The following is a 12,073-nucleotide window of genomic DNA, read 5'->3' as shown; positions in this document are numbered from 1 at the left end:
AATGAGCCTTTCTTAAGCCTCCGATCAGCTTTCTTCTTTGCCTCTTGATCTCAGTTAATGTACACCTTGGTAGCCACTTTAATAAGCTGAGTAGCATTCACACCTACAGAGCTTCTAACTTCTGCAATTTATGCCTAATATCTCCTTGGCCCTGACTTACAAATGTTGTATTCACCATGGGCTGATTTTCAGCAGCCTTGGGGTTAAACAGAGTGTACACCCAAAATGCCTCACAAAGTCTTTCTTAAAACTGGCTGGTGCTTTTATCTGCGCCCTGGAGCACCTCTGAGATTTTTTACATTGGTTGTCTTTTTCTTTTACCATCCTTTAGCCTTTGCAGAAGTGTTTCTCAGCACCTTCGTAGGTGTTGAAGCCAGATTGCGTCATCTGGGTCCAAATGGGGGTCCTTTTGTCCTCGTAAGAGGCATAAGCATAACTTCGGCACGGCCAGACCTGAGACGGCCTGCCTGACTTTTCTAGCTTTTCACTTTAACTTCCTGGAGCTCTGATTTCTCCTTCTCCTGTGAGACTGGGAGCCTGTATCTCTTTGAACTTAACTCCTTAGGGGCAGTTAGCCTTGGTAAAGGTGGGTAGATTGGAATGTAGGGAGGAGGGGTCTCTATTCCCTCCTGTGGTTCTTGCAAAACTGGTTTTCTCCTTCCTCAGACTTTTCTTTTGTTTCCATAGCTGCCAGGGCAGCTGATTTTTACTTTCACTTTTGGCTTTTACTTTTCACTTTTTACTTCTGGAGTTACAAGCCTCTGTGACTTTCCCTTTAACTCTCTAGCCGCCAGAGCAGCTGGTTTCTCTCAGCGTGAGCTGCGAGCATTCTACAATAAACTGCTAGGCAGGGCTGCATTCATTTAGTCATCAATCAATGTAAAGACGAGGTCTCAATGCCCTGGCTGTCCTCTGACCCTAGTCACCACCTTAAAACACATGGCCAATTTCTCTGTAGTGCCTTCGGCCAGCCATCCAAAACTAAAAGAGGGCTATTCTAATTCACAGTATGTCTTTAACTTTTGAGCATCCAGTTTCATCCCATAATCACCTCTAAATCCTTTTTTAAATTTTTTCATCATGCACTCCAAAGGAGTTGGTTTCAACACTTTTCCTGCCATTTCCTCCCTTGTGGCGCACTTTCGCTCTCGGGTCCACCAGACTGGGTCCTATTATGGGAGTTTCAGAGGCTGCTTAGCCAGGAACGTGCCTTCCCCTCTCATAGCCTGCTGTGGCCGTGGAGCTGGTCCTATCAGCTGTACACAACGTCCTAGGTCTGATTTCCCCCGCACTTGCCTCAGAGCACGCAGCCTGCGCTAAGGGATCTGTGCTTCCCCACGTCACTCCCCGCATTGGCCTCTCCCAAGACCGTCTCTTTCACACATTTTCACACATGTCCCCTGACCCAGGACTCCTCATCGGGCGAAACGGGCCTCTCCCGTGTCCTGGGTGAGCCTAGTTAGGCTCCCACATTCACACACATACACACCACTCCTACCCCAGGACTCCTCATCAGACGAAACAAGCCTCTCTCGTGTCCTGGGTAGGTCCACACACACACCCACACACTCCCAGTTGGGGTGGCAAGCCACTCTTGCACCCTGCCAGCAAGCTCTTCCTTGCTGCACTTGCTACTCTATCGGCCCATTTTCTCCACCACTGAACCACTTTCACTTTATTAGGGGGACACGAAGTTCATCCAAATTGGCACGCCACTCCTGCTGCCCCCAGCCACTCTGGGTTGAATTAGAGGTCGGTCCCCGAGAGGTGATCAAGCTCCCCTTCGTCCCTATGGGACAGGCTTTCCTGCCTTGGGCCCTTTCTCCTTACTGTGGTTCCTGAAGTGCTGGTATCATGCTGCAGCCCCGTCTCCAGTTCCGTTGTGCAGCCAGCTAGGCCACTGGGATGCAGGGAGAGCCAGTCTCCATCCAGGTGAAGCTCCCCTACAGCACGCCTTGGATACGAGGTCTCCCCCGGCCCTGGGGCTCTAGTCCCACAGGCAAAGGAGACAGTAAATCTGTCATCTCCAATCCCCGTCCGGGTCACCAGAAATGCTGCAGGATAATTAAGGAATCAGAGAGACCGAGGGGTTGAGGAGGAATTATTTAATTATTTAATGCACCGACCTAGTCGGATTAACATCCAAAGGACTGAGCCCCAAACAAAGAGTCAAGCTATCTTCTAAGCATTTCGTGGGGCAAGGGGAGATCTGTGCAGGGGAAGTGTATTACAGAAGTGAGAAACAAATACAGTTACTCAATTGAAACATGCATTACATTATTTCTTACTTTTCAAGGAACAACATGTTTTACGACTTGAGATTATCTGTCTAGTGACCTTGCAGCCGCACAACTAGAGAAACAGGGTCTTCACAATGCCTGGGAAAGGGAGAGATAAGACTCACTAGCCACAGAAGGAAAAACAGGCAGTTAATTTTAAAGGACTCCAGCTCTTTCTCTTCCTCAGGGGAAATTGGGTTTTCTTACATACAACTGAGTTTTTGCTTACACATTCTTTAATTTCTTTTAATTCCTGTTCTATCACACCTGTAATCCAAACATTTTCAGATGCCAAGGTGGGCAGATCAGGTGAGGTCAGAAGTTCAAGACCAGCCTGGACAACAGGGCGAACCCTATCTCTACTAAAAATACAAACAAAAAAAAAAAGGAAACATTACGCAGGCACGGTGGCCGGGCCCTGTAGTCCCAGCTACATGGGAGGCTGAGGCATGAGAAACCCTTCAACCTGGGAGGTGTAGGTTGCAGTGAGCCAAGATTGCACTACTGCACTCCAACCTGGGCAACAGAGAGAGACACCGTCTCAACAAAGGAAAAAAGAAATTGTCTGCAGAACTGGCAAAATTTGAGTATACACTGTGTAATAAATGACTGCATTTTCTCATTGTTAAATTTCCTGATTTTGATTTTTCTGCAGTAGTGATCCAAGGAATTACTTATTCTTTGCTCTGATGATATACACACCCTCAAGTACTTGGTGTAAAGGGTCATAATACCTGAAACTTTATCGAAACAATTCAGCATTAATAACAGTAAACATATATCCGTATGTGTGTGTGTGTGAGTGTGTGGGCAGCAGGGTGAGAGAGGGAGGGAAGAGATATGAAACCTACGAAGCGAAAGCTATTAACAATTGGTGAATCCAGGTGAAAACTATATGAGTTCATTGTACTATTCTTGCAAATTTTCCATAATGTTATGCCTTGAAAATAGATACAGTAAAAATTTAAAAGAATATATGACAATTACACTGAACTTTAGGAGGACAGGAGGTTTTTTTAAATTATGGTAAAAAATACACATATCCTAAAATTTACCATCTTAACTATTTTTAAGTGATACAGTTCACTAAGGAGTTATGTTTGCAACATTACAAGCAACTAGGCACAAACTTTGCATCTGTGTTTTCCTATACCATGAAACCTTTAGTTATCTGTTTGTTTGTTTGTTTATTTATTAGTGATGAGGTCTTGCTATGTTTCCCAGGCTGGGCTTGAACTCCAGGGCTCAAACAATCCTCTCACCTCAGCCTCCCAAGTAGCTGGGACTATGCATGCACAGCATGCAGCCCAGCTTGAGACTTTTCTCCTAAATGACAATCTAAGGATAAACCACAGGACATGTATAATGCTTATATTCAGCCATAGAGTACCAAGAGCAGTGTACATCAGCTAAGAAATCTGAAGTCTACAACATGGATAGGATTTCAGTTACAATTACAATGTAAATTTCTGAAGGATTGATTAGCTGAATGGATTTGAGGACTATGGAAAATCTTACAGTCATGACACCCATTACATACTGAGGTAAATAGAAACTTCATTTTGTTCAAATAAAGTTATATTTAGGTCCAAAGGTCCTAAATGTAATATTCCATAAATGAATCCCATGAAGAACAAAGCACCAAATATAACATTGTTTGTGAATCACAGAAAATATACTGTCCCACACTGAGAATAAGGGAGTGGGTGGACAGCAATTAATGGGCATTGCTGTCAGTCAGATTCTAGAAACTTTTAACAGTGCATCCCTGGAAAAATCCATGACCTCAGTTACATAAATATTTTGTTCGAAAATATTTTATCTAGGAGAAATTATTTCTATCTCAATGTTAATCTCAGGATAATTCCTTTTTTGCTTTTTCTAACCATAAAAGGATTTAATCACCTCCTAAAAGCCACTTACAAAATAACTAAACCAGCTATCTGTATGGCAGTATCCTCATTTATCCAGCTTTTATCAAATGTATCATATAAAAATATCAATCAAAGGAAACGGGGGCCAACATTCAGCGACTCGGTTTTTGGAGCTGCTCCTGCTCCTCTGAACTGGGTCTATTCTTAGGTCAGTACTAAGCTACCTTACAGTAAAGCCTTTGAGTTTTAAGCATTTTCAGCAAAATCATTTCCTTTTTTACAGCAACATAGATGGTAGGAAGACACAAACCTTGGAACAAAATACAAATTTTGTATTCACCAGTCAAGGGTTCTTGGATAAAACACAATCCCCGCGCCTCCATTCTCTCATTCATAAAGATGAGAAATTTTATCATAGTGAGGGATTTGCCTAAGCTAAGCTGCAAACTACATAGCCTCCTCGCTTTTCCAGTCAATTTCAGGCATTCTTTCCATTGTTTTCTTTCCTCCTGTTCCTGCTGTGTAACAATGCATAACACACACACACACACACACATGCACACCAGCAGACATTCTTCTTCCCTTTCCCTCACCTTGACCTGCAGATGCTCCTTCATCCTCTCCCTGCTGAGCAGGTGCAGGATCCTGACTTTGAGTTGCTGGTTCCCCTTCTTCAGGTTGTGGTGGTTCCACTTCTTCTTCACTGAACTGCTCGGGCTGGGGAATATGTGTGGGTGTGCACATAAAAAAAAGTTTTGTTACTAATACATGATTATATATGTATATATACATATATATGCATATATATATGCACAGAATACATAGCTATTTCTGATCATAACTAAGCCTAAAGACATTTCTCCAACTCTATGCTCTATGCCCAATAAGGTTACTCGACCCATAGGAAGGTTACTATGAGAAAAGTGACGCACGAGGACTTTGGAAGCTATTATACTCCGTGTTGGAATAGATGTGCACAATCTGTCATTAACAAACAAAGCATGAGAAAGAAGTCATGGGCAAAAGCTGAAGAACACGAGAGGAAAAAAAATCCTCCAGAATCAATGTTTCCTTCATGAGATGCCATCATCATTTTTTATGAGCAGGAAAGACCTTTATCAGCATTTCCACACTAATGCAACAACACTATCACAAAAATTAATTTCTGCTAATAGAAAACATCGAATTAACGTTTAAGCACTCACTCGCATAGGCCCAATCATTTCAGGAGGCTCTACATAGCGTCTTGGTCTAGACCGATAGGTTGATCTTCCTCGCCAACTCACATTTCACACTGAAAACAGACAACCGTGATTGGGAACATGCCCTCGAAAGGGCTGCTATGTTAGATCACCTCCATGGATAAATGTTAACTTGTCTTTTTAATTTTGAAAATACTTTCAAAATAAGTCCCAGAGTTAAGCATACGTGTGTACGTTTTCTGAGTGCCTACAAAGCGACTTATGCTGGCCAAGCTGGCAGAGCAATCATCTTAAGGCGTGTGACAAAACGCAGAGGACATTTTTTTTCTAAATTTCTTTTGGTCCCGCAGCCTCCCTGTGTTGCTCTGGCAGAGTGCAGCGGCGCGATCACAGCTCACTGCAGCCTCGACCTCCCGCTCTAGGGATCCTCCCACCTCAGCGTCTCGAGTAACTGGGACTACAGGCGCCCACGGCGCCCCGCTGACAGAGGTCATTTCTGATGAGGTTTAGTTTCACAAGTGGACTCCACATGAAAACATTAGCGAATCATAATTCTCGTGATTGCTACTTTGGGCACGCTCCCACTTACTAGAGCCATTCACCCCTCTCAAATCAAGTTTGATTGGACCACACAGCCTCTCCCAGTCCTTCCCACTGTTTCCGGACCTTCCATGGCGGAGGTGAGATCTTGCGATGCTTCTCACTCGGGGCTCCCCACTCCACAAAGCTCAGGGGCACTCACCAGCCCGCAGTCTTCCCAGGTGCCAGGTCCCTTCTTTACCACCTTCCTCGCACCTGTCCGGGACCTCATTCAGGGATCTCCCGTGTCGGGTATTCCTGGCACCTCCGGACTTCCATCCCTCTGACAGCACACCCAGCAATCGCCCCTTCTTCACCTGAGCCCCTGACCGCCTCCCCTCCGTGGCCCACCTTCCTCCTTGTCCTGGCCCCTTCACGACCACAAAGCGGATGGTGGCCTCACAGCCTTTGAGAGAAGGAGGACGACCTCAAGGCCCTTCTCTTTCAGAGGCCAGGAGCCCCTTCCCTTTCAGAAGCCTCGAGGCCCTTCTCCCTCAGAGGCCACAGACCACGAAGCAGGACCCGACGGACCCACCTGAAGCACACTGCCTGCTCTTCACCCTCACTCACACTTCAGACCCCGGGAGGACTGGCCTGCAGACCTATCAGATGAATCTCAGTAGAGGAAAAAGATTCCAGACGACAGGAACAAGACCACACACCCTCACAGCTCCCTTACTTTACCACACACCCTCACAGCTCACTTTACCACGTGGGTAAAGTGGCTGAGCAGAAGACGCCCAGTGAACATGCGCACTGAGGCGGGAGCCAATGAGCATGCGCAGCTGCAGGCTGGGGAGGGCTGCCGTTCCCAGCCCCACGCCCCAAACCCTCGATTCATATCCCCACTGAGGATAATGGAATCCGACCTCCCTCTGCGGTTTCCTATGCCTCTGGGACTCAAATACCTCAAATAGTGCTCCCCTCAAAACTCACTCCATCTTCAACTAAACCCCCCTCCCCTCCAGGGCCCTCTCTTGCCCTGGCCCCACCATGGGGACAAGGACCACAGTGACTGCCTGGGAAGACAGGTAAACCACCTGCGAAAACAGAAATAGCAACCTACCCCAAAAAGAAATTGTTCAATGTGAACAAGTCAGAGAAAGAGACTGAAAGAAAAATGAATACAATCTCTAGGACTCGTAAGAAAATACTAAAACGATATCTATCATTTGTAGCATCAGAATCACAGAAAGAGAAGTGCCAGTATTAGAGAAACAGGAAAGCCAGAGTGACACCATGTGAAAATCAACTCCATCTTGAAACTCGCAAGACACATTCCTTACCAGTCACAACCCATGGTCCTGAGATGTTTGGAGTTGAGAAAACAAACGAAAGGTACCTCCAAGGACACGCTCCCACAGCAGCAGAAAGTGCAGGGTTCCCAACACCCATAACAATATATGCTTTCAACAGAATTATGCTTCCATGGACTTACACACTGGAAAGTCAAGGATAGTTTTCTTTAAATCAATAGAATGATAAATTTCATCATGCTCTTAGCCCACCCTCACAAAGGTACAGATAAGTTTAGTCTTTACATAGAGAAGACCCTTGTATAAGAAAAACCGGCCAGGCCAAGACTCATGCCTGTAGTACTAGTATTTTTGGAGGCTGAGCTGGGCAGATCGCCTGAGCTCAGGTGTTCGAGACCAGCCTAAGCAACATGAGAAAATCTCATCACTACAAAAAAAAAAAAGAAAAGAAAAGAAAAATTAGCTGGGAATGGTTACATGTACCTATAGTCACAGCTACTTAGAAGCCTGAGGTGGGAGGATCGCTTGAGCCGAGAAGGTCAAGGATGCAGTGAGCTCTGATAACACCACTGCACTCCAGCCTGGGTGATAGAATGAGACCCTGTCTCAATTTTTAAAAATAGAAGAGAAAAATGTACAAAGTTATCAAATCTAATTCACTACATTAACAGATGAATGGGAAAAAAATGCTGTTATAAACAAAATAGATGCACTGATGAAACTTAACATATATTGAAATGAATACTCTCAGCAAATTTAGAATAGAATGGAATGACTTACTCTGATAAAGTCCGTCCACAAAAAAAGGACAGTAAATAGAATGGTGAAATGTTGAAATTTTTCGGTTTCTCATCAGGGATAAGACAAGGATGTCCACTGTCACCATTGTAACAGGTGGGTCTGCACAATGCCATAAAATCAGAAAAGGAAATGAAACTATTTACAATGGCAACAACAGGCCCAGCACAGTGGCCCAGAGCAGTAATCCCAGCACTGTGGGAGGTGAGGCAGGTGCATCACTTGCACTCAGAAGTTCAAGAACAGCCCGGGAAACATGGCAAAACCCCGTCTCTACAAAAAATACAAAAGGAAAAAGAAAAAAAAATGGCAGAAACAAAATTGTTCTTATTCAACGATGGTATGATTCTGTATGTTGAAGACTGAAAACCGTCTAGAAGTAAACTTTTAGAATTCATAAGCATATTTCACAAGGCTGCTGGATAGAAAACCAATATATAAGAATTATGTCTCCGCCGGGCGCGGTGGCTGACGCCTGTAATCCCAACACTTTGAGAGGCCGAGGTGGGTGGATCACAAGGTCAGGAGTTCAAGAGCACCCTGGCCAAGATGGTGAAACCCCGTCTCTACTAAAAATACAAAACTTAGCTGGGTGGGTGGTGGGCTCCTATAATCCCAGCTACTCGGGAGGCTGAGGCAGAAATTGCTTGCATCCAGGAGGCGGGGGTTGCAGTGAGCAGAGATCACGCCACTGCACTCTAGCCTAAGCAACAGAGTGAGACTCCGTCTCAAAAGAGAAAAAAAGAAAGAAAAAAAAAAAAAGAATGATGTCTCTACATACCAGCTCAAACAGTTAGAATATAAAATTTCAAAGAATGATACATATTTCACAGCTTCAAAAAGCTAGAAATAAAACTCACAAAAGATGCGCAAGACTTCTTTGCAGAAGGCTGTAAAGCTTTATTGGGAGAATTTTAATGAACAAATTTCCAGCGTAGGAGCAGCCTGCATCATTTCAGCTTGTCTTCTTTTAACTCTGTGATAGCTTTTCACCTGTAACAGAAACAATAACAGCTGGGAACATTACTTAACAGCAGTTTATTTATATGATTCTAAAGGCACGTAAAGCATACTACAGTTTGGGTTTTATTAAATAGACAAAAAACAGAACCCTAAGGGTGATCCTGTGTCTTACATCCAATTAAACCTCTGTATACACTTTGAGGGTAGACCTCCAGAATTTAAAGGTAATTTCTTATCTATACATCAAGTACCTCCTTTAAATTCAGAAGCACTTATAATGAATGGTCAGCAATTTGGAAAACACATATGTAAAACATATTTCAGTTGATTACTCAGGAAGTACTAAAGTCATGATCTTTGAACTTCAAATCTTATCAACTCATGTCTCAAAATCTGAAACTTACATGTAACATTTGATATGGTTAGAGGTGATTATATCACTCCATCCACAGTCTTATTAGAAATAGTGGCTCATGCAGACTGACTGTGGGGCAGGGAGCATGCTTAGCACAAGCATCTTACTCACACCCATCCTGAGCTTCACTGACCTTCATGCCACAGAAAATAGAAACTAAACAATCTATCACCTTTTGATTATTCACTCACTCAAGGTTTCCTTTGTGAAAGATTTAAAAAGCAATTATTTATTAAGAGCCAGAGAATCCCAGCCTGGGCAACATAGTGAGACCTCATCTCTACAAAACTTATATTAAAAAAACAAACTTAATCAGGCACGGTGGCTTGTGCCTGTAGTTCCCGCTACACAAGAGGCTGAGGTGGGATAATCACTTGAGCCTGGGAGTCAGAGGTTGCAGTGAGCTGAAGTTGCACCACTGCACTCCTGCCTGGGTGACAGAGTGAGACTCTGTCTAAAAAAAAAAAAAAAAAAAAACAGAAAAAAAACAAAACAAAACAAAGAAAACGACAGCAATATGGCCAAATAGTAATACTTCTGGTCTGCAGCTCCCAGCGAGATCAAGGCAGAAGGCGGGTGATTGCTGCATTTCCAGCTGAGGTACCCGGCTCATCTCACTGGGACTCGTTAGACAGTGGGTGCAGCCCATGGAAGGCAAGCCAAAGTAGGGTGGGGCACTGCCTTACTGGGGAAGCACTAGGGGTCGGGGAACTCCTTCCCCTAGCCAAGGGAAGTCATGAGGAACTGTGCTGTGAGGAATGGTGCATCCAGGCCCAGACACTATGCTTTTCCCATGGTCTTCTCAACCCACAGACCAGGAGATTTCCTCCTGTGCCTACGCCACCAGGGCCCTAGGTTTCAAGCACAAAACTGGGCGACCATTTGGGCAGATATGGAGCTTGCTGCAGGAGTTGTTTTTCATACCCCAGTGGTGCCTGGAATGCCAGCAAGACAGAACCGTTCACTCCCCTGGAAAGGGGGCTGAAGCCACGGAGCCATGTGGTCTAGCTGAGCAGGTCCCACCACCACGGAGCCCAGCAAACTAAGATCCACTGGCTTGAAATTCTTACTGCCAGCAAAGCAGTCTGAAGTTGACCTAGGATGCTCAAGCTTGGTGTGGGGAGGGGCGTCTGCTATTACTGAGGCTTGAGTAGGCAGTTTTCCCCTCACATTATGAACAAAGCCTCCGGGAAGTTCAAACTGGGCAGAGCCCACGGCCGCTTGGCAAACCCGCTGTAGCCAGACTGCCTCTCTAGATTCCTCCTCTCTGGGCAGGGCATCTCTGAAAGAAAGGCAGCAGCCCCACGCAGGGGCTTATAGATAAAACTCCCATCTCCCTGGGACAGAGCACCTGGGGGAAGGGGCGGCTGTGGGTGCAGCTTCAGCAGACTTAAATGTTCCTGCCTGCAGGCTCTCAAGAGAGCAACGGATCTCCCAGCACAGCACTCAAGCTCTGCTAAGGGACAGACTGCCTCAAGTGGGTCCCTGACCCCCATGCCTCCTGACTGGGAGACACCTCCAAGCAGGAGTTGACACATACCTCATGTACGAGAGCTCCGGCTGGCATCTGACAGGTGCCCCTCTGAGACGAAGCTTCCCAGAGGAAGGAACAGGCAGCAATCTTTGCTGTTCTGCAGGCCTCTGCTGGTGATACCCAGGCAAACAGGGTCAGGAGTGGACCTCCAACAAACTCCAGCAGACCTGCAGCAGAGGGGCCTGACTGTTAGAAGGAAAACTAACAAACAGAAAGGAATAGTATGAACATCAACAAAAAGGACGTCTACATAAAATCCCCATCTGAAGGTCACCAACATCAAAGACCAAAGGTAGATAAATCCACAAAGATGAGGAAAACCCAGCACGAAAAGGCTGAAAATTCCAAAACCCAGAACGCATCTTCTCCTCCAAAGGATCACAACTCCTTGCCAGCAAGGAAATAAAACTGGACGGAGAATGAGTTTGACGAATTGTCAGAAGTAGGCTTCAGAAGGTGGGTAATAACAAACTCCTCCGAGCTAAAGAAGCATGCTCTTACCCAATGCAAGGAAACTAAGAGCCTTGAAAAAAGGTTAGAGAAATTGCTAACTAGAATAACTAATTTAGAGAAGAACATAAATGACCAGATAGAGCTGAAAAACACAGCACGAGAACTTCATGAAGTATACACAAGTATCAATAGCCAAATCGATCAAGCGGAAGAAAGGATATCAGAGACTGAAGATCAACTTAATGAAATAAAGCATGAAAACAAGATTAGAATAAAAAGGAACGAACAAAGCCTCCAAGAAATATGGGACTATGTGAAAAGACCAAACCTACATTTGACTGGTGTACCTGAAAGTGACGGGGAGAATGGAACCAAGTTGGATAACACCCTTCAGGATATTATCCAGGAGAACTTCCCCAACCTAGCAAGACAGGCCAAGATTCAAATTCAGGAAATACAGAGAACAGCACAAAGATACTTCTTGAGAAGAGCAACCCCAAGACACATAATCATCAGATTCACCAAGGTTGAAATGAAAGAAAAAATGTTAAGGGCAGCCAGAGAGAAAGGTCGGGTTACTCTCAAAGGGAAGCCCATCAGACTAACAGCTGATCTCTCCACAGAAACTCTACAAGCCAGAAGAGAGTGGGGGCCAATATTCAACATTCTTAAAGAAAAGAATTTTCAACCCAGAATTTCATATCCAGCCAAACTAAGCTT

The 12,073-nt window shown here is 44.9% G+C and overlaps 1 non-coding gene across 1 annotated transcript in view; it reads right to left on the bottom strand.

Annotated features, from left to right (window-relative positions):
- LOC100435258 (uncharacterized) overlaps positions 1-12,073 on the bottom strand; it is a 30,738-nt gene that overhangs the window by 9,116 nt on the left and 9,549 nt on the right. The window contains exons 4-8 of the transcript XR_008518057.2: positions 10,907-11,067; positions 8,849-8,981; positions 5,359-5,447; positions 4,747-4,870; positions 1,831-2,378 (exon numbers count right to left, since the gene is read on the bottom strand). This is a non-coding gene — a transcript (uncharacterized LOC100435258). The remainder of the gene's footprint in view (positions 1-1,830; positions 2,379-4,746; positions 4,871-5,358; positions 5,448-8,848; positions 8,982-10,906; positions 11,068-12,073) is intronic.

This window comes from Pongo abelii, chromosome X, assembly GCF_028885655.2.
Source record: "Pongo abelii isolate AG06213 chromosome X, NHGRI_mPonAbe1-v2.0_pri, whole genome shotgun sequence".
NCBI lineage: Eukaryota > Metazoa > Chordata > Mammalia > Primates > Hominidae > Pongo > Pongo abelii.
Note: the sequence above shows the minus strand (reverse complement) of the source record. Positions and strands in the feature narration are given on the sequence as shown.